The 25215-nt window shown below is 42.5% G+C and overlaps 1 protein-coding gene and 1 pseudogene across 9 annotated transcripts in view; both read left to right on the forward strand.

The window, feature by feature from the left end:
* The window catches only part of NEDD4L (NEDD4 like E3 ubiquitin protein ligase), a 327989-nt gene that overhangs the window by 134639 nt on the left and 168135 nt on the right, over positions 1–25215 (forward strand). The gene's annotated exons all lie outside the window — the stretch shown is intronic.
* Positions 922–1043, forward strand: LOC113913430 (annotated as a pseudogene).

The following is a 25215-nucleotide window of genomic DNA, read 5'->3' on the forward strand; positions in this document are numbered from 1 at the left end:
GGCTACAGGTTGGATAGAGTTAGCTGTTTTCTTTTGGCCTAAATATGTGGTGGTGGTGAGTTGCACACATTCACACTGAACACCTAGAAGAAGAAATAGCTTCCATAACCACGAAAATGAGGAATGTCTTTTTTTAATGATTTTTAAGAAACCACTTTTGCAGCCAGTTAGGCACCAAACCTGCAATCTCTCAGGTTTCCCTGAAGAACTTCCTCGTCCTGTTTCACTGTTGATGATAGAAATATTCTTCTCGTGGCGCCTGGGTGACTCAGTCAGTTAAGCATCTGCCTTCGGCTCCGGCCACGATCCCAGGGTCCTGGGATCGAGCCCTCCATCGGGCTCCCTGCTCGGCGGGAAGCCTGTTTCTCCTTCTGCCCCTCCCTCTGCTTGTGTTCCTGCTCTCGCTGTGTCTTTCTCTCGCTCGTTCTCTCAAATAAATAAAACCTTAAAAAAAAAATATTCCTCTCCTCTCCACCCCCAAATTTAAGCTGAGTGACTTGTTGGAAAGCTCCGGACATTAGCCTGAGGCGTTTATGAGGCACATACTTAAATTAGCTTTCTTCTTTGCTTGGCCTTAATCTTCTTTTAGGGAATGGGGTCTGTGTTAATCGCTGGTGGCAAAATGGCCCTTGGGCAGTGCGCCCATGGTCCTCTGAGGTGGAATGTAGGTAGGGTGGGTGGCACCCAGTGGTCATGACTCGTTGGGTTTGGCTTCTTTCCCAGACCACGTTCTGCCTTGTGCTTGGTTGGTTCGGCTTCTGTGTGTAGAATCTGATGTTTACTTTGGAATCCTGGGACGGAAAGGATTGAGAATGATTTCTAACCCCAATTCCTTGATTCTGGGGCATTATCAAGTCTATACATTATGTGTAGTTACTGTTGTAAAAAAAGTACTAACTCGAGTGGAGGGAAAAACCAAATTTTGCTTCTTTAGCCTTTTGGCTAAGATCAAGTGTAGTATCTGTTCTTACCAAATTTTGCTTCTTTAGTCATTCACGGTGATTATGTTTTCTGAGATAAATACGGGTACATATGGACCAGTTAAGGTTTTTAAAACATCGTTTAATCCACATTGAAATCTTACGTTACGATTGAAATCATATTGTATTTATATATATCATGAATTACTTTAAGGCAGAGGTTCTCAGCCAGGGACAATCTTGCTGCTTCCCTCCCAGGGGACATTTGGCAATGTCTGGAGACATTTTTGACTGTCCTTTTGTGGGGACAGGCCGGGGGTGCTGCTTGGTCTTTATAGTGCACGGGACAGCCCTCCAGCACAAAGAAGTGTCTAACCATAGTGTCAGTAGTGCCAGGGCACTTGCTGTCAATAAGGGGTGAACAAAGTTTAAAAGGCTACAGAAAATCTGAACTCTCTGGGTAGCCTCTCCACGAAGGAATTAAAGCCAGTTGTTTGTTGTTGTTTTGCCAAAAGTGCTCAATTGGGCCTGGTTGAATTAACAAATTAATGGATCATGTGATACATAGCTCCATAGCTTCAAGACAATAAAACGTCTTTCTTGTAAGTTCAGATTACTTGCAGAGGGTCTTTCTTTAACGTAATTTATTTAGTAGTGACTGGATCGTTTGCTCGTACCATCAGCCTGCCAGGAGGATTTCTGTTCCCCGTCAGGCAGGAGAAGCTCTCTGCTTGTGGGATCGCTCCGTGGCAGCTGGTGGGGAGACCTGGTTGTGGTCATGCCTCAGAGGCCCTCTGTGGCCGATGGCAGGATCAGGTGTCCCTGCCGCTAACCTCACTGGGCTGTTGGTGACCAAAATGAGAAGGCACGGTGGCATTTTCGACGCAGAAGCGGATTTCAAGAATCAGTTTAGTCTAACACGTTCTCCTTTGAGATGGACTCGAGCCCAGAAAGGTGGGCTTCCTTTTTCTAACCATGCTGACATGGTTTCTCCCTCCCTGTTTCAGTTCTTAGGGCAATTTTTGCCTAATCACTTAATGAATTAGCTTCCATTTAATCCTGTGCGCACCTCCTCCACACTAGCTGTCATCCATGCCCTGCTCTTAGAAATCTTTCAGGTTCCCTTTTTATGCTTTCCTTTCTCAACTCCTTCATTTGCTCGAACTCACTTTGGGGATGGGGCAGTGGCTAGCGTGCCTTTGGGGCCCGGCGGTACCCACAGAAGTATGTTTCTGACTCCAGGAGCTCTTTGTTGCCCTGATTTCAGTGACACCTAAGCTTAGCATGACTGACCCAGCCTTACTATCTGAACCTGACTCCACACTGGTGTTCTTCATACCATAACTCGCTTTGCACACATGGAAATTCATGACCCATTTGACAGGTTCTCTAAGATGATGGTTATGGGAGCTATATAGATCAAGGCTGGTCTATTGAAGAGCTGACTCTTGATGGTGTTTCATCCAATATTTGCATTTTTCTGGCTTTGAGAAGTACCATTTTAGTCCTTTATCCTTGTATTTGTCATATTTGCTTAAATAGCCTTCCTGTGGTGAATTTTAAATTGTAAGAAAATCAAAATTGCATCCTGGAACAGGAAAAAGGACATTAGGGAAAAACAGGCAATCTGAATAAAGCATGGATTTCAGTTAATAATAATGTATCAACCTTGATTTATTAATTGTAACAAATGTACCATACTAATGTAAAATTTGATAATGGGGGAAACCAGATGATGTGGTATATGGGAACTCTGTGTATTATCTTTGGAATAATTCTATAAGTCTACTAAACTGTTCTTTAAAAAAGGTCTTAATTTAAACAAAAAACTATAATTTTATTAAAGGACATAGTAGTAAATGTTAGTGATTTTTTTTTCCCCCCCTTGAATAGGCTGCTGCGAAGTTGAATTCCTTGTTCACCTCTCAGCTTTCTGCTCAGGATAGCCATGAAGTGCCTCTTTCCAAAATGCGCTCAAATTGGTTTGAGCAATTTCAAACCATATTATGTGATGTTAATTGCCTGCCATTGCACTGACTCATTTCTAGGTAGTATATTTAAAAGACTAGACAGAATTTTCAGGTTAAAAAGTTACATCAACAGAAAGTGTATTTGTAGGTGCCAATTGAAATACTATCAGCTGGGAATGCTACCAGCAATGTGCTAGTTGGACAATGGGACGTGTCCCTTTTTTTGCTGGGCCTCTAAAGGCATCTGGGTGACAGATGTCACTGTCCCAATGCAGCCTGGTGTAATTCAATGCCTCTGAAACTGGAATAAGGAATTGTGTTTCCTGGGTTCATAAAGATACAAAGTATACATGTGGGTCTATTTGATAAATCACTGAGAGTGTTAAACGTGTATGTATTCAGGCAGAAATGAAAATCAGCATGAGTTATTTATTCTTTAAATCAGAATGAGTTACTTATTCTTTTTTTTTTAATTTTTAGAAAACTTTATTTATTTGACAGAGAGAGCACAAGCAGGGGGAGCTGCAGAGGGAGAGGGAGAAGCAGGCTCCCTGCTCAGTTAGGGAGGGTACAGGAGAGGGGCTGGATCCCAGGGCCCTGGGATCATGACCTGAGTCAAAGGCAGATACTTAACCGACTGAGCCACCCAGGTGCCCCAGCATGAATTTTTTTAAAGTTGGACTTAAAATTTCTAGCAAGGCCCTTAGGCTCCTGGCCCCCACCGCATTCCTCTGTTGGTGTGGGTACTGGGGAGCAGTGTGTGAAAGCTTGGAGATAGGAGAGCTTGGGTTTGAACCAGTTTGAGTCCATTACCTTAGCTCTCAGTGGGCTAGTCATCAGAAATCGCGTTGTGAAAACAGAATGAGATCATAGAAAATGTATTTGAATACAGTAAAATGTGTACAGATGTGGAATATGTTGTTATGTTGTAGTAGGTGTCAGCCAACCTCCCCCATTCCTGCCCTTGCTGACTTGTGCGGTACATTTTATATTAGGAACCTTGATGTTCACCTGGGACTAAGGTGAGTTTTGTTGCCCATCTGCCCCCTTTCTTGCATTCTCGCTTGGTGTGCATGTGGGTTAATATTAAAGGTTACTTGGAGAGTTGATTTTTAAAAAAATTTTCAAGTGTATACAAAAATAGAGAAAATTGCATGATGGCAAACGCATAATGAGATCCTATCACCCAACTTGAACAGTTACTGACATTTTTGCCATTTATTGCTATTGGATACAGTTTAATATTGCTTTACAATTCTTTTTACCTTAGGGTCTGTCCCATTAGGGATGTACAAAAAAACACATTTTAAAGTAAAGTGAGATAATGTTTCTCTCTATGATTACAGCACCAACTTGATATATTGTTAGTTTTGTTCGTTTGTTTTTTTTCCCACAATTTTCTTACTATCAGTGTATAGAGAATGTCCTCACATATTTTTACAGCTGTGCCATACACCCTTGTATGAATGTATTAGAGTTTATTCAGTTAATCCCCTACTGATGGACATTAGGGTTATTCCCAGCTTTGTCCATTGTTTCTCAATAAATAGCCTTGTGCACACATCATTTTGTATTTTTGTCTAGGCATTCCAGTAGGGATAAAGGGATAAGATTAAAGAGGCAAGTTAATTCTTCCAGTCTTGTCTCGTAGAAGTCCCAACTGCTTGTTGACCTCTCATTCCCTCAAGCTCTGGTCTTCTCTTTAACACCTGATCTAGAAGGTGTAGCTCTTCAGGTTATAAGCCTCCCTTCTTGCCCCAAGTTTTTAAAGCTAGAAAGACAACTTAGAGATAGGCTCGTCCTTCTGGTGTTAACAGATGAAGGACTGGAGACCCAGGAAGTGAGGGCAGAGCCTGAGCCCCGCTCTCCTGTGCCCTGCCCAGCAGTTGATGGCCTTTCAAGACTCTTTCCCTCTGCCCACCATTGGCCAGGCTCTCCTCTTGGGCAGTGCTGCTCAAAGTATGGTCCGTGGACCAGCAGCCTCACCTGGGCACTTGTTAGACATGTAGAATCTTGGACCCTGTGCTCAGATGTACCGAGTCAGTCAGCTTTTCCCCAGACCCCCAGGTAACTCATGCCCAGTCCAGTTTGGGTGTGCCAGTCTGGTGGCCTCCTTCAGGAGGGGATACAGCTGTGTTTCGTCAACAGGGACAGTGCAGGCTTCTTCTCAACAAATAGATTCTACTCCCCCCATCCTGAGGCGCCTCTCCTCCTGCTCCACACCGACCTCTCTCTGTACAGGGTTGAGAATTAATCTCTTCTGGGGCAAGGTCTTTCCTGGTTGGTGCTGCCCTCTACTTCCCCTTTATATACAGCCTTCATCCTTCTGGATTTATCTCTTATGTCATGTGTCACATGTTGGGTAAGTACCTTTGCTTTTATTTCATGACTCTGTTCATGCTAAATTTTTTTTAGTTTATTGTGCATTTTCTTATCAAGGTTAAGGGCCTTAAAAAGGCTGCTAGTGGTGTGTACCGTCATGTACGAGCTCCTTCATCATCATCATCATCATTATTTCCATTATTATTGGTTTCTTTGATGCTGCTTTGTGTGTGTGTGTGTGTGTGTGTGTGTGTGTATGTATGTGTGTAACTGATAGTATTAGGCCTCAGTGCATACTTAAATAAAAACTTAATTGGAAATTACTCCTTAAATTATCCCCAAACTGAGTTGGCAGCTAAAGTGACTACATTTTGAAATCATTAGCATAATAAAAAATTCTTTACTGTTGGATTCAGCGTTTCCAGTTTCAGTTTTGGAAGGTCAATTTTTGGAAAGTGGAAGTGATTATCTAGATTCTGTGCTGAGGTTTAGTACACTGGAGGAAAGACTTTGGTACAATATGGAGTGTTGGTAAATGTACAAGAATAAAGTTTTCTTTTAAAGGCAGCTTTTTATACTAAGAAACAGATGATCTTTTTTTCTAAACTATGTTAGCTAGTACCTAAATTAGTATATGTTAAAATAACTATGGTAAAAAAACATTTTTCAAATTCTTTTTACTTTTTATATAATTACATGAAATTCTCCATTTGGTAGTTGAGCTCTCAGATAAATTAAGTCTTGCCAGACTGTCTGAGAAGACACGTCATGAATCAGACCCTAAAACTTGTTGCATTTGAAAAATAACTATGTACTGCCATTTATAAGGGCATAATTGATTAAAGAATTTTTTCCAGCACTTAAAATTTGTACTAGGAAATCTAAGCCTGGTTTAAGTGAATCCAGTTCAGATCAGCTGCCATGAAAAAGCCATTGTTTCTAGCCACAGAAAATAACCAAAAGGACTCTTTTTTTAAAAAATTTTTTATTGTTATGTTAATCACCATATATTACATCATTAGCTTTTGATGTAGTGTTCCATGATTCATTGTTTGTTCATAACACCCAGTGCTCCATGCAGAACGTGCCCTCTTTAATACCCATCACCAGGCTAACCCATCTCCCCACCCCCCTCCCCTCTAGAAACCTCAGTTTGTTTTTCAGAGTCCATTGTCTCTCATGGTTCGTCTCCCCCTCTGACTTACTCCCCTTCATTCTTCCTCTCCTGTTATCTTCTTCTTTTTCTTTTTTCTTAAAATACATTGCGTTATTTGTTTCAGAGGTACAGGTCTGTGATTCAACAGTCTTGCACAATTCACAGTGCTCACCATAGCACATACCCTCCCCAATGTCTATCACCCAGCCACCCCATCCCTCCCACCCCCAACCACTCCAGCAACCCTCAGTTTGTTTCCTGAGATTAAGAATTCCTCATATCAGTGAGGTCATATGATACATGTCTTTCTCTGATTGACTTATTTCACTAAGCATAAGACCCTCCAGTTCCATCCACGTCGTTGCAAATGGCAAGATCTCATTCCTTTTGATGGCTGCATAATATTCCATTGTGTATACATACCACATCTTCTCTATCCATTCATCTGTCGATGGACATCTTGGCTCTTTCCACAGTTTGGCTGTTGTGGACATTGCTGCTATAAACATTGGGGTGCACGTACCCCTTCGGGTCCCTACATTTGTATCTTTGGGGTAAATACCCAGTAGTGCAATTGCTGGATCGAATGGTAGCTCTAATTTCAACTGTTTGAGGAAACTCCATACTGTTTTCCAGAGTGGCTGCACCAGCTTGCATTCCCACCAACAGTGTGGGAGGGTTCCCCTTTCTCCACATCCCCGCCAACATCTGTCGTTCCCTGACTTGTTAATTTTAGCCATTCTGATGGGTGTGAGGTGGTATCTCATTGAGGTTTTGATTTGGATTTCCCTGATGCCGAGCGATGTTGAGCACTTTTTCGTGTGCCTGTTGGCCATTTGGATGTAGAAGGACTCTTAATAAAAATTCAGCCTTTTTTTTTTAATTTGAAGGCTGAATTGACCTTATTACCAGATTTGTCGTGGTACCCCTCTGCACTTTAGGCCCTCATACATTTACAAAATAGTTAAGGATGATTTAGTTCTTCACATAAGCATTTATTTTGCTTTTGGTGTCTGTGTGACAGGTGGTTATAAGGAATATAGAGGATTGAGTCCCTTTACTTCAGGATGCTCACCGTCTGATAGAAACCTTAGCATTTCCGCTGGGCAGGGTTCCATGGGGTCATTCCAGCCCAGAGAATGGGTAGGCATCTAGATAGATGAAAATTACTCACGGGCCTTTACAGATACTTGACATTATGTTGATTGCAGACGGGTCATGATATATGGGTATTGCATCCGTTTCTGAGCTTTTGTCTTTTTAAAAATTTAGAATTTCCATAACGTGTAGCATGACACATCCATGACACAAAAGGTTTCATAAGTATCGTACATCTTTCTGAGAGTTGCGTGTAAAAGTATAAGAGGAAGAAGGTGCTAAAACACTGGGGGGGGAAAGGATTGAATGGTTTGTGAGATGAAATGAAGCTGTCCAACTCTGGAATCTGACAGAATACAACGAAGAAATTAAAAAAAGATAACATGGAAAGTCAGGAACTCAACCTTGTATCAAATAGAATGTGTATCAGGTGCAAATATCCAATAGGCTGTGAGTACCTCAACACAAAGAGGTTTTGGTTGAGAGTTAAACTAATTGAATGAACATCACCTGATGGATAATCACAAGGTATTCTAAGATGGTCTCCCTAGTAAGTAATGTAGAGTTAATTATAGGTATCCTCATTTATTGTGACCTATTTTTGTTTCCTGCTATTTTATTTAGATCATTAGTCCTCTTAATGAACTGCTAGTGAACTAAGGTAGTTTTATGGTCACCAGCTTCTAGCTGGTACTTACAACATGGGTCAATAGGAATGTGAGCTTAGAGCACTGAGCTAATACTCCTCATAATCTGTTGTGTTCACAAATGGCCAAAGGACTAACAGATGAAAGAAAGATAAATATAGTCACCTGGGAAAAATATTTGGCCTTTCTCAAAATTATGGAAGTTATATTTAGGAGAAATGTTTTTGGTAAAAATATTTGAAAGTTTGTTTTATAATCATACATAGCTTGGGTTGTTTCCACTAAAGGGAGGGAGGGGTGTGTGTGTGTGTGTGTGTGTGTGTGTGTGTGTGTGTGTGAGAGAGAGAGAGAGAGAGAGAGGGAGGGAGGGAGGGAGGGAGAGAGGGAGCAGCAGCTGATAGGGACTGGATTTGTCAATCGGGAGAGGGAAACAAGATGATTAAGTTAATTGGTATAGAATAAGAATAGAAAACATGTAGAAAGTAGAATCGTGAAATTTCAAGGTTTTTCATGTCATTAGTTGAAGACTTATGGAGACATGGTGGAAGCCACCAGAAGGAAAAAATACTGTGAAAAAGGGGCCCCATACCGTTTTCGTGGTATTCAGGTAGAGGATAGTTCTGGTTCAGCCCGAGGCCCCTTCACTTCCTTTTCCATCTGCTTTGCTGCTGCCAAGCTGAACTGCCCAGGCCCCTGTATGTTTGATTCCCCCCCCCCCCCCCCACCCCGCACCATTCTTCATGCTATACCTGTGGGGTGGGGTGTGTGTGTGAGGCAGAGAGCGAGCAAGCGAGCACATGCACAGGTGCTCCCTGCTTACTGGGGAGGCCCCGCTCAGATAGCAGCCTCCCTACAAAGGCTTCCTTCATTCCTTTTGTAACTGCAATAAGGTGGTTTGCGGAGGAGTGGAAGTGCTCCCTGTGCACGGAGCCTAGGCGCCCCTTAGCTGAGCTTGGCGAAGTCAGCATAATGATCCCACAAACTTTTCTACTCCAACGCCACCAGGCTTCTGAACTCTGTTGGCACGGGGACGCCACCTCCTGTCCTCAGACCTTGGGGGCGGCGTGGCGAATCCGTCTTTGCCTGACGCGGGAACTCTGGCGTGAGATCTGGCGTCCTGGCTAAAATTTGTGGGGGAAACTACAAAGTGGAGAGAGAGCGCAGGTGGGAGGCAAGGGGACAGACTCCGCCACTGGAACGACAGCCGAGTGACTGGCGAGACGGGGGTATTGTGTGCGCACGGAGGCCAGGTGGTCCACGTGGCTGTGACCCCACGAGGTACGTGCAGTAGGACGTGGCCGCATGCCTAGCTGGGCACACGGCGTTGTGATGGGTAGCAGGGGTGACGTGCAGATACCGGCCTCCCACCCCTCCTTACACAAGAAGAAGCCTCTTCACCTGGCCTGCCTCCCCCCGGCCTTTGCGAGGTAAAACACGCCTCCCTCCTCTTTGAGAGTTAGCATGTAGCCATCTGCTAAGAATAAGAAGGGTTTAGAAGTATTTCCACCAGAGGGGCACCTGGGTGGCTCAGTTGGTTAAGCGTCTGCCATCGGCTTGGGTCATGATCCTGGAGTCTTGGAATCGATCCCTGCATTGGGCTCCCTGCTCAGTGGAGAGCCTGCTTTTCCCTCCCCCTCTGCCTCTCTCCCCTGCTTGTGCTCTCTCTGTGTCAAATAAATAAATAAAATCTTTAAAAAAAAAGGATTATTTCCACCAAAAAGTGAAATTTAAGTACTTCATATGATAATACGAGAATCTCTGGCCCAACCAGATTCTTTTCTAAGATTTAATTGAGAGAGAGAGAGAGCATGAGCAGTGGGAGGGGCAGAGGGAGGAGTAGACTCCCTGCTGAGCAGGGAACCAGTCAAGTTGGTGGGGGACAGCCTCCCTGGACTCCATCCCAGGACCCTGAGATGATGATCTGAAACAAAGGCAGATGCTAACCTTGACTGAGCCACCCAGGTGCTCCCTGCCCTGCCCTCCCCACAACCAGATTATTTCTTAACCATAGTAGCTGCTTGCCCCTGAACCTTGGAAACAATCCCATTTAATTTTGACAGATGAAAAGCAGAATGCCATGCAGGGGAAAACAAAACAAAAAACCAGCCAACTAAGTACCCCATGGTAAAGCTATTTCTGGGGAATTGGAAACGATTTGTTTATAGCCAGTACTGGGCCTTGACTGTGAACTATGACTCTTACATCTGGAGTAGAGTAGCTCCCTGCTGAAGAATGAGGTAAGGCGGTTAGGGTGATGTACATGTACACTAGGTGTAGGGGGCTTTGTCTCCAGGACTGTTTTTTTCCGGGGAAATAGGAACTTAGGAAGGTACTTGGGTTGTCAGTCTAGTACCCAGACGGCCAGGAGATTTAAGAGTCCTGAGAGCTTCGGGCCTCTGAATCTTAATCCACCTTTCTAACATCTCCGTGACTTAGCGGCCAGCCATGCCCACCTCCCAATAATGTTCTCAGGGTACAGTCACACGCATGACTTTCTGTTCTGACATATGCACTGGTGTCTGACATCTGGGTGTTGATCAGGATCTGTAGGTGAAATAGGTCCTTAATAGGATATTTGTGTAGGGTGGGACTGTGGTCCTTCCCCGAAAGCAGTGCAGGGAGCCCAAAGAGAAGGGATGTATTTCCTCACTGGTTTAGAGGCCCTACCACCAAACGGTCCCTGCTATAATGGGCCTTTGATAATGACCTCTTACTTACTGGGATTCACTGGGGGAAACATTCAGGAACAAAGTAAAAACAAATGTAGAAAATGTTAATTTCTTGTGGTTTCAAAAAGGACTTAGGGTAGCAACCCAAGTAGAAGTATGTGCTTTAACCAACAGATAAGTTATTAGCACATGGGTTGTTTACACATGAGTCAGAGCTTCTAAAATTTGTTCCCATAAGTAGGTTGAGCCTCCTTCTCTGCCTGTTGTCATAGGGTCTAAAAACGGAAACCTGAGTCCAAACCTTTCCAGATCATAAAAATAATTCTGAATTAGTAGAGCATAAATGAATGCGATTTTATCTGAGTGTCATCTTCAATTTCCTCAGGCCAGGTTGGGATCTTCTAAGTCTTCTAAAGTTCCCTGTAGTGAGGATTAAGAAAATAGTAGCAGCTTTGCTTCTGGCCTCAGACACTTTTCTAATTAGGTCAGAGCCACTCACCCTGGGATGCACAGACCCTCTTTCAGTCCCTTCGGCATTGATTTTTAAGAGTTGCTGTCTGAAGCAATCACACAGACGAGGTTGCTTCTTCTATGGTGCATTGTTGAACGTGGAAATGGAGTGGGTTCCGGATGATGAGTTCTTCTGATCACCTGGGAAGGTTCACACCCACCTGTCCTGAAGATGCACCTCAAAGGCATCAGGCCACATTCTTGCATTGGTAAGTTCACCATCATGACCTAAGAGCCCATTTTTGTTGGTGCAGGATCTGTGGTGCCCTAGATTTGGAGCACTGTTCTGATTACAGATAGAAGTTTTAATATGAGGCTGAATGTATACTGACTGCAGCATTTACTCTGGTGGTGATTTTTTTTAACCTAGATATGAATCCAGTCACTTTCCAAGTGTGACATGCAGAATGAAAACCTGACAGCGCAGTAAGATAGACTTTTGTTGAGACTTGGCCTGTACTAAGGAAATGGGGACAAGTCTTCCTCCTGTGCCTGCTCATTTATTAAGCCCCTGCTCTTAGCATGCCAACTAGAGGATTAGTTCCATTGCTTAATTATATTGTGGCTCTTAAAATTTCATTTGAGGTGTTTTTCTTTCCTGTTCTTTATAAAAAAGAAAAGTCTAAATATTGTAGATCACCTAGAAAGGGGATATCCTCTAGAACAGGAAAGCTACCCTCAGTATAAAAGCAGATGGAAAATGAAGGGATTGGGTATACCTCATAAGAAATTAGAAAAAGAACAACTTAGAAAGGCGGGAAGGAGGAATGAAGAGATGCCAATGGTAAAAGTTAAATTAATAAAGCAGAAAAGAAACCTTAAAGGATAAATAAATTCAGTAGCTAATTATTTGAAGGGGCCAATAAAATAAACTCTCATCACCCCGAGGAAAAGGGAGAACAAACATAGGTAATAGGAATGAGGAGAGATACCAGAGGGATTAATAGGCTTTGTAGGAAAACACTACAGGTCGCCCCCTGGCAACACATTTGAAAAACACAGGGATACAAACTACCAAAATTGATCCAAGAAGAATGGAAAACTTAAAAAAAAAAAAAAAAAAATTAGTATAGAAGAGATAAGAAATGGGATTGAAAAAGCCACCCGGCCTCCATGGGTTGTCAACTGAGTTTTATCTAATGTTTAAAAAAAACAGAATGTTATTTATACTATTTTGGGATGTAGCAAATATGAGAAGGTTTGTGATTCATTTTATAAAACCAGCATAATTTTAATACCTGATATATTTTTAAAGAAGAAAAGTACAGACCAATATTTATGAAAGTAAATGGAAAAATTCCAATTAATTCATTAACATCAAAAACTAATGCACTGGGGCACCTGGGTGGCTCAGATGGTTAAGCATCTGCCTTCAGCTCAGGTCATAATTCTGGGGTCCTGGGATCGAGCCTCACATCGGGCTCCTGGCTCAGCAGGGAGCCTGCTTCTCCCTCTCCCGCTCCCCCTCTCCCGCTCCCCCTCTCCCCAGCTCATGTTCTCTCTCTGTCAAATGAATAAATTAAAAAAAAATCTTTTTAAAAAAAGCTAATGCACTATAATCAATAGTTGATTGCAGTAAATAATCAGTTTAAGTAAAATAGTTTATTCCTTTGGGGTAAATACCCAGTAATGCAATTGCTGGATCGCAGGATAGCTCTTATTATCAGCTTTTCTTTTCTCTCTCTCTTTTTTAAAGATTTTATTTATTTATTTGACAGAGAGAAAGACAGCGAGAGAGGGAACACAAGCAGGGGGAGTGGGAGAGGGAGAAGCAGGCTTCCTGCAGAGCAGGGACCCCAATGTGAGGCTTGATCCCAGGACCCTGGGCTCATGACCCAAGCCGAAGGCAGACGCTTAACGACTGAGCCACCCAGGCGCCCCTCTATTTTCGACTTTTTGAGGGACTTCCATACCGTTTTCCTGAGTGGATGTACCAGCTTGCATTCCCACCAACAGTATAAGATGGTTCCCCTTTCTCCACATCTTCATCAACATCTGTCGCTTCCTGACTTGTTAATTTTAGCCATTTTGAGCAGTGTGAGGTGGTATCTCATTGTGGTTTTGATTTGTATTCCCCTGATGCCAAGTGATGTTGAGCATTTTTTCATGTGTCTTTTGGCCATTTGGATGTCTTCTTTGGAGAAATGTCTGTTCATGTCTTCCCATTTCTTGACTGGATTATTCTTTGGGTATTGAGTTTGATAAGTTCTTTATAGAGTTTGGATAACTGGCCATTTGTAAATACAATTTCCCATTCTGTCGATTGTCTTTTGGTTTTGTTGACTGAAATTTCCTTTGCTATGCAAAAGGTTTTTATCTTGATGAAGTCCCAGTAGTTCATTTTTGCCTTTGTTTCCCTTGTCTTTGGAAAGTATCTAGCAAGAAGTTGCTGTGGCTGAGGCCACAGAGGTTGCTGCCCGTGTTCTCCTCTAGGATTCTGATGGATTCCTGTCTCACATTTAGGTCTTTCATCTATTTTGAGTCTATTTTTGTGTATGGTATAAGTAAATGGTCCAGTTTCATTCTTCTGCATGTGGCTGTCCAATTTTCCCAACACCATTTGGTAAAGAGACTTTTTTCCACTGGATGTTCTTTCCTGCTTTGTCGAAGATTAGTTGACCATAGAGTTGAGGGTCCATTTCTGGGTTCTCTTGTTCTGTTCCATTGATCTATGTGTGTCTTTTTGTGCCAGTACCATACTGTCTTGATGATTACAGCTTTGTAATAGAGCTTGAAGTCTGGAATTGTGATGCCACCAGCTTTGGGTACCCCCCCCCCCAACATTCCTTTGGCTATTCAGGGTCTTTTCTGGTTCCATGCAAATTTTAGGATTGTTTGTTCCAGCGCTGTGAAACAAGTTGATGGTATTTTGATAGGGATTGCATTGAATGTATAGATTGCTCTAGGTAGCATAGACATTTTAACAATATTTGTTCTTCTATCCATGAGCATGGAAGGTTTTTCCGTTTCTTTGTGTCTTCCTCTCAATTTCTTTGCGTGTTCTATAGTTTTCAGAGTACAGATCCTTTCCCTCTTTGGTTAGGTTTATTCCTAGGTATCTTACGGTTTTTGGTGCGATTGAAAATGGGATCAATTTCTTAATTTCCCTTTCTTCTGCCTCATTGTTAGTGTATAGAACTGCAGCTGACTTCTGTGCATTGATTTTATATCCTGCTGCTTTGCTGAATTCCTGTAAGAGTTCTAGCAATTTTGGGGTGGAGTCTTTTGGGTTTTCCACAGAGTATCATGTCATCTGCGAAGAGTGAGAGTTTGACTTCTTCTTTGCCCATTCGGATGCCTTTTGTTTCTTTTTGTTGTCTGATTGTTGATGCTAGGACTTGTAGTACTATGTTGAAACAGTAGTGAGAGTGGACATACCTCTTGTGTTCTGACCTTAGGGGAAAAGCTCTCTGTTTTTCCATGTTGAGAATGATACTCGCTGTGGACTTTTCATATATAGCTTTTATGATATTGACGTATGTTCCCTCTTTACCTACCTGTGAAGAGTTTTAATCAAAAAAGGATGCTATACTTTGTTAAATGCTTTTTCTGTATCTATCGAGAGGATCATATGTAGTGATCCGAAGGGGCACCTGCACCTCAATGTTTATACCAGCAATGTCCACAATAGCCAAACTATGGAAAGAGCCCAGATGTCCATCAACAGATGAATGGATAAAAAAGATGTGGTATATATGTACAATGGAATAAAACTCAGCCATCAAAAAATGAAATCTTACCATTTGCAATGACATAGATGGAACTAGAGGGTATTATGCTAAGTGAAACTCAGAGAAAGACAATTATCATATGATTTCATTCATATGTGGAATTTAAGAAACTAAACAGAGGAGCATAAGGGAAGGGAGGGAAAAATAAAACAAGACAAAATCAGAGAGGGAGATAAACCATAAGAGACTCTTCTTAATCACAGGAAACAAACAGGGTTGCTGGAGGGGAAGAAGGTGGAAGGATGGGGTAACTGGGTGATGGACATTAAGGAGGGCATGGGATGTAATGAGCACTGGATATTATATGAGACTGATGAATCATTGAACTCTACCTCTGAAACTAATAATACACTATATGTTAATTAATGGAATTTAAATAAAAAAATAAAAGTTTATTCCAATAATCAATTAGGGTGATTATTAGGAACTTTTATCACCATCATCCACTATTGTACCTCAACACAGTAAAGGAGAAAAGTTTAAGACCAACTCAAGAGAGGCTGAAAGCCATATTTGATCAAGTTAAGCCATTCCTAATATGACACAATCTAAAAAAGCAAAATAGGAATAAAAACAAATTACTTAAAAAACAAAAAGCCTAGATATTACAGTATTAACCAAAACACCCCAATAACAAATGTTTCCTAAAACGGCAAAACTCCAACAAAACTATTTCAGTTGTAATTAAGAATTTTCAAATGGATATCTGCTTTTACAATTATTTATCATTGTCTTAGAGGTTCTAATGAATGTAATAAGACAATGAAATACTTGTATTGTCTAGAAAATTTAAGAACCTCTAGTTTAAAAAATGTATGTGTATGTATATATATAAAATCAATAGGAAAAATTGTCAAGGTAGCTGGATAAAAAAAAAATCTAGAAGTGATCATTTCTGTTTGGAAAATGAGCACCCAGAAATGGAGATCCAAGTATTCCTCTTCTCAATAGTAGCAGATGACCTAGGAAAACATTGAACAAGTATGGAACTTGTATCCTTTTTAGTAAGATTCTGAAATAAAAACATGTGACACATAAAATTCATGCATTTATTGCAATGCTGCTTAGAATTTCTAGTGCAGTGGGTTTTTTCTTTTTGAACTGAATAAAACAATTCAGAAGTTTATGTAACAGAATAAATGCATAATACTTGAGCTCAGACAAATGTAGAAAAAACCAGTGAGGGCAAACCTGGCTTACAAGTGATCACAGTGTGCTGAGAAAGTCTTTGTGATCAAATCAATGTGGTTATTGACACAGGATAACATAAGTAGTTCAGTGGAACAGAATAGAGAATCCAAGGCCAGGTTTCATTAAGTAGGAGAATGTAATATATAACAAGATGAGTAGTTCAGTACTGTTGAGAAAAGAATGCATTATTCACTGGGGGATACTGTCATAGCCATCTCTTTAAGGGGGAGGGTAGATGGATCTACATCTTACATTATAATCACAAATAAATCCCAGGGGCACCTGGGTAGCTCATTCGCTAGGCGTCTGAGGCTTGAGTCATGATCCCAGAGTCCTGGGATGGAGCCCTGCTCAAGAGGAAGCCTGCTCCTCCCTCTCCCACTCCCTCTGCTTGTGTTCCCTCTCTCGTTATCTCTCTGTCAAATAAATAAAATCTTAAAAAAAAAAAAGAAATCCCAGAATCTTCAAAAACTTACAAGAAGTTCAAATTTATAAGAAAGCGTAAGAAACCACTTGTATATTCTTGGGGGTAAGGAGAACTTCTTAAGCAAGGTTTGATGCCCGCAAGCTTGACACATTGGGGAGGGAGGGGTATTTATCATATGTATGACAGCAAAGGGGTTACTGTCTATAATATTAATAACTTCTAAATTGGCAAGAAAAACACAACTCAAGGGAAAATGGAGAAAGGATATGCAATTCATACCAAGCAAATGCAGACAGCCGGCAAACCTATGAAAAAGATTTCACATTTGTTAAGGAAATGCAGATTAAAACAACGAGCCATTACTTTAAACCTATCAGACTGGTAAAAATAGAGGAGAGTAACACTTGCTAGCATGAGGATGTGAATTACCATTCTTTCTTTGGAAAGCAGACTGGCAATGCATATTAAACTAAAAATTAATGTACCTTTCTAGGCAGCCTTTCTCCTGGATATCTGTCTTCTAGAAATAAAAGTGTACACAAAGTCATATGTATAAGAATGTTTATTGTACCATCATAGCGGCAAAACACTGAAAATAACAAATGTTCATTGCTTGAAACGTGGCTGACTTACGGGATATCTGTACCATGGCTCAGTATGCAGCCACTAAACAGAAAGAATTAGAGCTATATTACTGTTGGCTTTGGGCGGGGGTTGGGGGGGGGGTTCTGTGGGAAGTTGGTTCAGAAAAGTGTATATATAATACCCAGTGGTGAAGCAAGGACCGGTTCTCCTTATATTTGCTCCAGTGCGTAAATGGGGGAGCATGGAGAAGCAGGTGAAAACTCTGGTTCTTTAAGTTAAGAGAGGGAAGTGGAGGTTGACTTGAATGGTGGGAGGGGTGGGGAGAGAAGGTATTTCCAAACCAGCACCTCCACCTCCTCTCCTGGCTCGAATGTAAAAACCCATCCATGGTTGAGTGTCTACCACATTCCAGATTTTTACCTGTGGAGGAACCTGCAAAGCACTATGCTTTAAGTGAAAAATCCTGGTTGCCTTTTTTAGATCTTTCTCTTTTTCTTTCTCATGCCAGGCTGTGCTTATTCTGACGCCCTGGTGCCCTCTTGGACTTTATGAGAACATTACTGTACATATTTAAAATTACTCTTCCATTTCCGACACTGCGTGGTTCCTCTACCTGCATGTGCCTCTCTGCAATATTGCTGCTTTTTTCACGCTTGGTGATTCTTAGTGTTTTGCTGGCCTTTGTATGTGTGACTCCTATTTGCCTTTTCTCACCAAAGCAGCCTGTCCCTGGTATTTGTCAGGTTGAGGCCACGTGTGGGGCTTGGTGGCCCTGTAGGTGTGGCTGCTGTATGTTCCTCCTGGCCATCTTCTACCTGGGTTTCTAGTTGCAGGACCGCACAACTTTGCTGCCTTCCCCTGGATGAGAAAGGTAGCACCGGGAAGAGCTAGAGGAAGGGAGGTTTTCTGATTAATCATCCTGATTGTTGCCCCCGGGATCCCTCCAGCCTTTGTATCACCAGACTCTTGATTTTTCTGGCACCTAGAGAACACTTCCACCCATGCAGCGGCTCTCCTCTGCATACTGGGAGGTACTGGGAGGCTCTCATTTTGTTCTTCTCCCCATCTGACCCATCCCATTTCTGCTCAAGTGATGACAGTCTTTCCTACTTCCCTAGGACTCTTAAGGGATGTGATATTTAGTCTCAGTGGAAGAAGAGTGGTAGAAATGTATACTCAGGGGGCATCTGAATATAAACTTCTGTTTCTTCTCATCTGTGGAGCAGGGATAATAAGTAAAATAGTGCTTTTCTCCAAGGGGTATGGTGAAGAGCAAAGTAAACGATGCTCTTAAGGGCTTAGAACAGCGCCTGGCCTGTTGTAGAGTATGAGTTCCATGAAAGTTAGTTGCTGCTTTTTTCAAAAATGGGTCCACGCCAGATAAACTAGATTGCAGCATGCTTTTTCTCCCAGTTGATATGTCAGGATGTCTTCTGACAACATGTTTTCAATGCTCTGTGGTGTTTGTGTCTGTGCGTGGGTGTTTCTGTAGATAAATTCCTACAGTTGACTTCCTGAATGAAAGAACATCACATATACCATGTTCATAGATACCGGGGACTTGCCCTTCCGAGTATTACGCTAGTTGCCATGGGCGCCAATAGTTGATGAGACGCCAGGTTTTCCCATGCTCAGCATGACTCCATTTCATCCATCTTTTAGTCTTGGCCATTAGAAAGGTGGAAGTTTCTCATTTCTTGTCTTTAATCAGTGAGGTTGAATATCTCTTCATATGTTTGTTATTCTTCCTTTTAGTAAGTGCTAATTTGCATCCTTTGTCCATTTTTCTTTGGGTTGTTCATTTTTCATTGATTTGTAAGAGTTCTTGGAAATAGGGTTTGTCTCGTTTGATTTGTATATTTTGTTTAGAAGCTTGTAATTTTAACATTGTGCTTCTAAATGTCTTTTCTGTGGTGTCTTGGAAAGCTAACAGCTACGTATAGCATTATATCTTTATGTTAAAAGTGAGGTTGCCCCCTCCAATTGTGAAAGCTATGTATACACATTTTTCTAAATCTGAAAAAAAATATGAGAAATTAGAAGGAAAAAAAAGCTACCAGCAACAGAAAGAACATCACTCTTAATATTTGGGTGTTTTCCTTTTACTTGCCATCGGTAGAGAATGTGTGTCCATGGACTAGATGTGTGCGGGGCGGGGGGGTGGAGGGGGAGAGTTGAATTGAGGAAATTTTAGCTTGACAGCTGGCTGGCTGGTGGCCACTGAGATGGGGATCAGGTGCAGAGGCAGAATCAGAAACTAGTGTTAGTTCTCTTGGACCTCTAGCAGAAGAGAACTATGACGGTAAGAGAGAATGGAACTTGAGGGCCAGGTCCCAGCTGGGTTAGGCCTGCGGGAGTCGTTGGCATTTAGATGGTCTCTGCAGCCAAAGGGAGGGGACAGGAGCATGAAGGTTGAGGCACTTCTCCTATGTGAAAATGGGTTCAGGAACCTGAGTAAAACAGCCATTTCATAAATTAGGGAACTTTCTGCAAGCTGTCAGGTTACAAATGCTTGAGGATACCCACCATCCGGTTGTGGCTAGTGCCTTGAGCAGAGTAGAGATTCACAGCATGATGTTATAAAGATTCGAGACAGCTTTCCCCTTCTCAGTGAGACTCTCTTCTTTCAGATGTTTTGATAAAGTCACTTGGGACTTGATGGTATTAACCTGTAAAGCATGGAAATTACACATTGCCCTCTTTTGTAGCTTTGGAAGAAAAAGCTAATTCAAGTTAGGAGGATTTAAGACCTTGTGAGGAAATTTGAGACTTGATGTCATCACCCCCACACCTGGCCTGCATTATGTAAAGATTTCCTTTCCTGTGTCATGTCACCCTCGTTTGTTCAATGTATTCCCCCCCAAGTGTCCTAGTTTTTTTTTTTTTCCTGCTGTAACTGATTTTGAGCAAAACAGGGGAAACTTGGGTTCTCCCCCCTGCCCCCAAGTATTTAGATTCTTCACTTGGTTACTGTTTTAAAAATAAGTGATGATTTTTAGCAACTAAAATTGTTTTTCTGGTTATAAAAGAATTAGACATTGGGAAAGAAATTATAAAACAGTGATCTACCTGTTGCCATTTTGTTTTATTTTCTTTTAGTTCTTTGGCCTTATATATATATACACGTATATGGAAGTAATTTGGTTATTTAGAATAATGCTATAATACTGTTTGGAATGATGCTTTTTTTAAAAAAAGGAATGATGCTTTTAAACCAGTATTTTATGGTGAGCATTTTATGACAACTTGTAGTAGTATTTTTAGAAAGATGATTTTTGAAGGCTGCAGAGCATGGGTAGATTGACAATGGCTTTTAAGGAAAAAAAAACTCGATGATCTCAGTAATTGGCAAATTCTGCTAAGCTTAAAACCAAAAAAAAAAAAAAAAAAACCCACTGAAAAGTCTTTGGAATCCTACTCTGAAGTTCAAATTTTGTGTTATTAACAAAATCTTGTTATGAATGAAATCAGCCTTCACACTTTTCTTTTGATTATATTAACTTAAAAATTCACCTTTTGTATTCTTCCTCTGCTTTCCATCAGAACATACTGATCCATTGTGACCCTTTGTGGTATTTCATAAGATTCCAACTTACACCAATCTCCTAAGTGTAGTAAACAATACTGAGTAACCTTTTTAGTAATATGTCAGAATCCCTGGAAGCCGTAAACATACACGTTTCATTGTAAGCAATACAGAATTGCCCTGAATTTTAAACATTATTTTGAAATTTAAATTTGGAAAATAGGTCCCCAAGGGATGTAAGTGAGAATAGAATAAGAATAGAAGCAGTCTTTCCTATTGGCACACTTCTGGGAGGACGCCCCCCCCACCCCCCCCTTCACAGGCTTCCCTTCTGTGGGGAATTCCAGGAAAGAATCCCTTCCACTCCCTTTGCTAACTGCATGTTGCCCGCACTGTGGAATTGAAGTACCATCTCAAGACACCAATAACTTCCTGTTCATCAAATCCAGAGATGGGTATTTGCTCAGCGTGTTCCTCTTCAACCTTCTGTAGCCCTTGACCCTTGACCCTTGACTCTCTCAGCTCCTGGCTCCCCTTCTTTCCTCTCTGACCACTCCTTTTGTTAGGTCTTCTCCGAGAGTCTAATTATTTCCTTATGATTTATTTATTTGACAGAGAAAGACACAGCGAGAGAGGGAACACAAGCAGGGGCAGTGGGGGAGGTAGAAGCAGGCTTCCCGCTGAGCCGGGAGCCCGATGTGGGGCTCGATCCCAGGACCCTGGGACCATGACCTGAGCCGAAGGCAGACGCTTAACAACCGAGCCACCCAGGTGCCCCCCCCCCCTTTTTTTTAGCTTGGAAATCTGGTGTCTGCTGTTGTCTTAATGGAGATTAAAACTCAGAAGCTATAAAAATGTATACTTGCATATATGTAAAATTTAAAAACTGGACTATGTTCTGTAGAGTTTTATAGCTTTTATTTCTTAACAGTCTATTTTTCCCATATTGTAAAATATTCTTTGAGGATATGAACATACAGATATCTGTAATTTATTTTCTCTGCCGTTGGTCATTTAAGGTTATGTATAGTTTCTTAGTTTTCATAAGGAATTTACTGGTCTGTATCACTTGACTAGATCCCTGATTATTTCCTTAGGAAAGATTCCTTGGATTGGAACTATTAAGTCAAAGGGAGAGTGTCGTTAGCCTTCTAGATTGTCTATAGGATCTTGATTTCCTGCGGCAGTGCCCCCGTAAGAGGCTTTCCTTTACTCTGCTGCAGCTCGTTTCCTTGTTTCCAGTTTCCAGTAACCCTAGGTTGCTCTGCCTGCTGCGAGCCACAGTGGCCTTGAAAACCACGGCATATCTGTGGCACCCTGTGTCCACACCCCTGTAGGGACCCCAGTTGCATTCATCCAGTCGGCTTCCATACCTTCCTGGATCCTCCGACGTGCAGGGGGGAGCCTGCAGTGTGACCCGTGCTGGGGCTGTGCTTAGTGTATGGGACTGTCTTCCATCTGACTTCAGAGCTGCTCAGTGTGCTTGACTCAGCCCTGCTCCGATCCTATTTGCTCTCTGTTCCAGACTTTGGTATTCTTGTCTCTCTTGAATCTGTAATTCCCTCACTCTCAGCCCATGGCCTGGTCTTCTACTTCTTTGGAAAAAACAAAGCAATGAATCACAAAAAAGCAGCCCTCAGAGGGAGAAACACTATATACTGTCCTTCCCTGTCCCTCATTCCTGCCCTGTCTACGACTGCACTTGTCCTTTCTTCTTCTGCACCATCTCAGAAGTGGCTGCCCCCACCCCTTTTCCAGGGCCACCAACTCCTCCTCTCTGCTCCTCTCTGCGCAAAGTCCTGTTCTTTTAACCCGGAGGTTCTCAACGTCACGTCCCAGGGGGCACTAAGCAGAGTCTGGAGAGATTTTTGGTTGTCACCCCTGGGGAGAGCTCTGTCTAGTGGGTGGAGAGCAGGGATGCCGCTGAACACCCTACAATGCACAGAACAGCCCCCCCCACGAAGAAGTACCCGACCCCCAAATGGAGCCCAAGCTGAAGAAGCCGGGGTTTGGGGGGCTTCCTCTCCGACCTTGGCCACACTCCATCAGTTATCCAGTGTTCATATCCTTGTTTCCCTGCACTATAGCTGCTCTGTAGAGCAGTGGATTTCCTTTCGGGAATATCGGAGAGATTCCATCATTTCAGGCCGTCCTCAGTTAATAGCATAGTGGGGCAGGGATACTAACACTACGTTAGGACTGAATGTTTGGGTCAAACCTACGTCAGACTGTGGTTGGGCTCCAGGTGCTTCTTTAGACAGAGGGACCCCAAGTGGGACTTCTAACATCTCCTCCACTGTTAACGAACATCTCCTCCACTGTTAACGAACATCTCCTCCACTGTTAACGAACATCTCCTCCACTGTTAACGAACATCTCCTCCACTGTTAACGAACATCTCCTCCACTGTTAACGAACATTTCCTCCACTGTTAAAACATCTCTTAATTCAGAGCTAAGATTGTTGTCGATGGGTTTACTTGCATTTTCGTGAGGGTTGAGCCGAAGCTGATTTCTGTGGGTTGAGGAGAACGACATGGATGGAGACCACTTGGTCTGTAAGTTTGACTGTAAATGGAAGTGGCCAAATGGGAGTTGGAGAGATCACTGGTAGACCTTCCAGAATAAGGTCTTCTATGCATTATTCAAGGCAGAGCCTCAGTAGACAGGGAGGGAGTAAAAATAACTAAAATGAAGTGCTCGGCTGTGGGAGAATAGCTATTCATCAAAAATGTGAAATCTGTCTTTGTTTTTTATATTCATAGTTAGAATTAAGTGATTTTATCATTAGTGCATTAGCTTGCTAAGGCTACCATAACAAAGTACCACAGGTTGGGTGGCTTAAACAACAAATTCATTTTCTCACAGTTCAGGGAGCCAAAATGCTGAGAGCAAGGTGTCAGCTGGATTGACTTCTTCCAGAGTCCCTCTTCTTGGCTTACGGATGGCCTATCTTGTCCCTGTCTCTTCACGTGGTCTTCCCACTGCTCCTGTCTGTGTCCATGTTTTCTCCTGTGAGAACACTAGTCATACTGGACGAAAAGCCCACCCTTAAGATACCCTGAAGATTTCACTGTGGCTCAGTTACTTTTTTGAAGACCCTCTCTCCAAACACACACTCTGAGGAACTAAGGGTTAGAATTTCAACATAAGCATTTGGGGTAAGGTAGGGATGGGGACACGATTCTCAGCCCATAACAGTTGCGTAACATTTGATGGGAAGGATAGATGCCTTTTTTCCCCCTACGTTTATATATTTGTTTTTAGTGATCTCTACACCCAGTGTGGGGCTCGAACCCATGACCCCGAGATCAAGAGTCGCACGTTCCTCCAACTGAGCCAGCCAGACACCCCAGTGCCTTTTATCTTTAATGGAACAGGCAAATTGCTAAATAAATTTATCTGGTTTAGGTGCATTTTCTTATAGTACATTGTGGTTCTTATTTTTTTTTTAACCTTCCAGCCAGTGTGTAAATGTGAACCAGCTTAATTTTGTAATTTTAGATAGAGTCAGAGATGGAGTTGTTGCTCTTAAATGTGGTGTTGAGCACTTGTGTGTCCTCACCTGCTGAATACTAAAAGCTTTGGGTATTTCCCTTGTTGTTTTAAGATTTCTACTAAAAATGGCTGCAACGGTCAGCCTGTCTGTGCAGGTGTATTTGGAGGCAGGGTTTCTAGAGGTAACCCCGGGGCAGATGTCCTCCAGCAAGCCCTCAGTGATCCTCCCAGCCACGAGAGGTCGCCGACTCCCCTGGTGATCTGCCTTGTCCCCAGCACCTCAGGGAATCCCGGCCTTTGAACCCCTGTGGGAACTTGAAAGTCTGGTTTAGAGATTCTCGGCCTGACGTGCCTAGTTCATGGGTGAGCGTGCCACCAAATTTGAGTTAATGTAGAAAGTTAGCTTTTTGCTACAAGTGGGGACACTTCCTGTCTCAGCCACGCCTGCTGGGGTTGTAGACGTGGGTTTCGACTTGGCTTTGGCCATGAGCAAAGGAGGTGGAGCTCAGTGCCAGTCACAAGCCAAAGAGCACATGTTTTGGTCCCCGGGAGTCCAGTGAAGGGTGGTCAGGTCTGTAAACTGTACCCCTCCAGCGGCACACAGTGCTGAAGAAGTACCAAGGGGAGCTCCCCCTGCCCTCACTCAGTGCCCTCAGTCTAGACCTAAGCACACCCAGCTGGTTAATCTGAAAATGGGTTTGCCCACCAGAGATGGTAGATTGGTTTATAGGGTGGTGCTCTCTCTCCAGTGACACCAAATCCGTCCCCCCCCCTGTCAGTTCTGTAAGGTGTTGTCGTTTGCATCATAGTTACCTTTGCTCTGGCCTCTTGCCCCTTCAAGACTCAGCTTTTGGGGCGCGTGGCTGGCTCAGTTGGTGGAACATGTGACTCTTGACCCCAGGGTTGTGAGTTCAAGCCCCAGGTTGAGTATAGAGATTAGTTAAAAAAAAAAAAAAAATCTTAAAA

This window comes from Zalophus californianus, chromosome 14, assembly GCF_009762305.2.
Source record: "Zalophus californianus isolate mZalCal1 chromosome 14, mZalCal1.pri.v2, whole genome shotgun sequence".
In the NCBI taxonomy this organism is placed as follows: Eukaryota; Metazoa; Chordata; class Mammalia; order Carnivora; family Otariidae; genus Zalophus; species Zalophus californianus.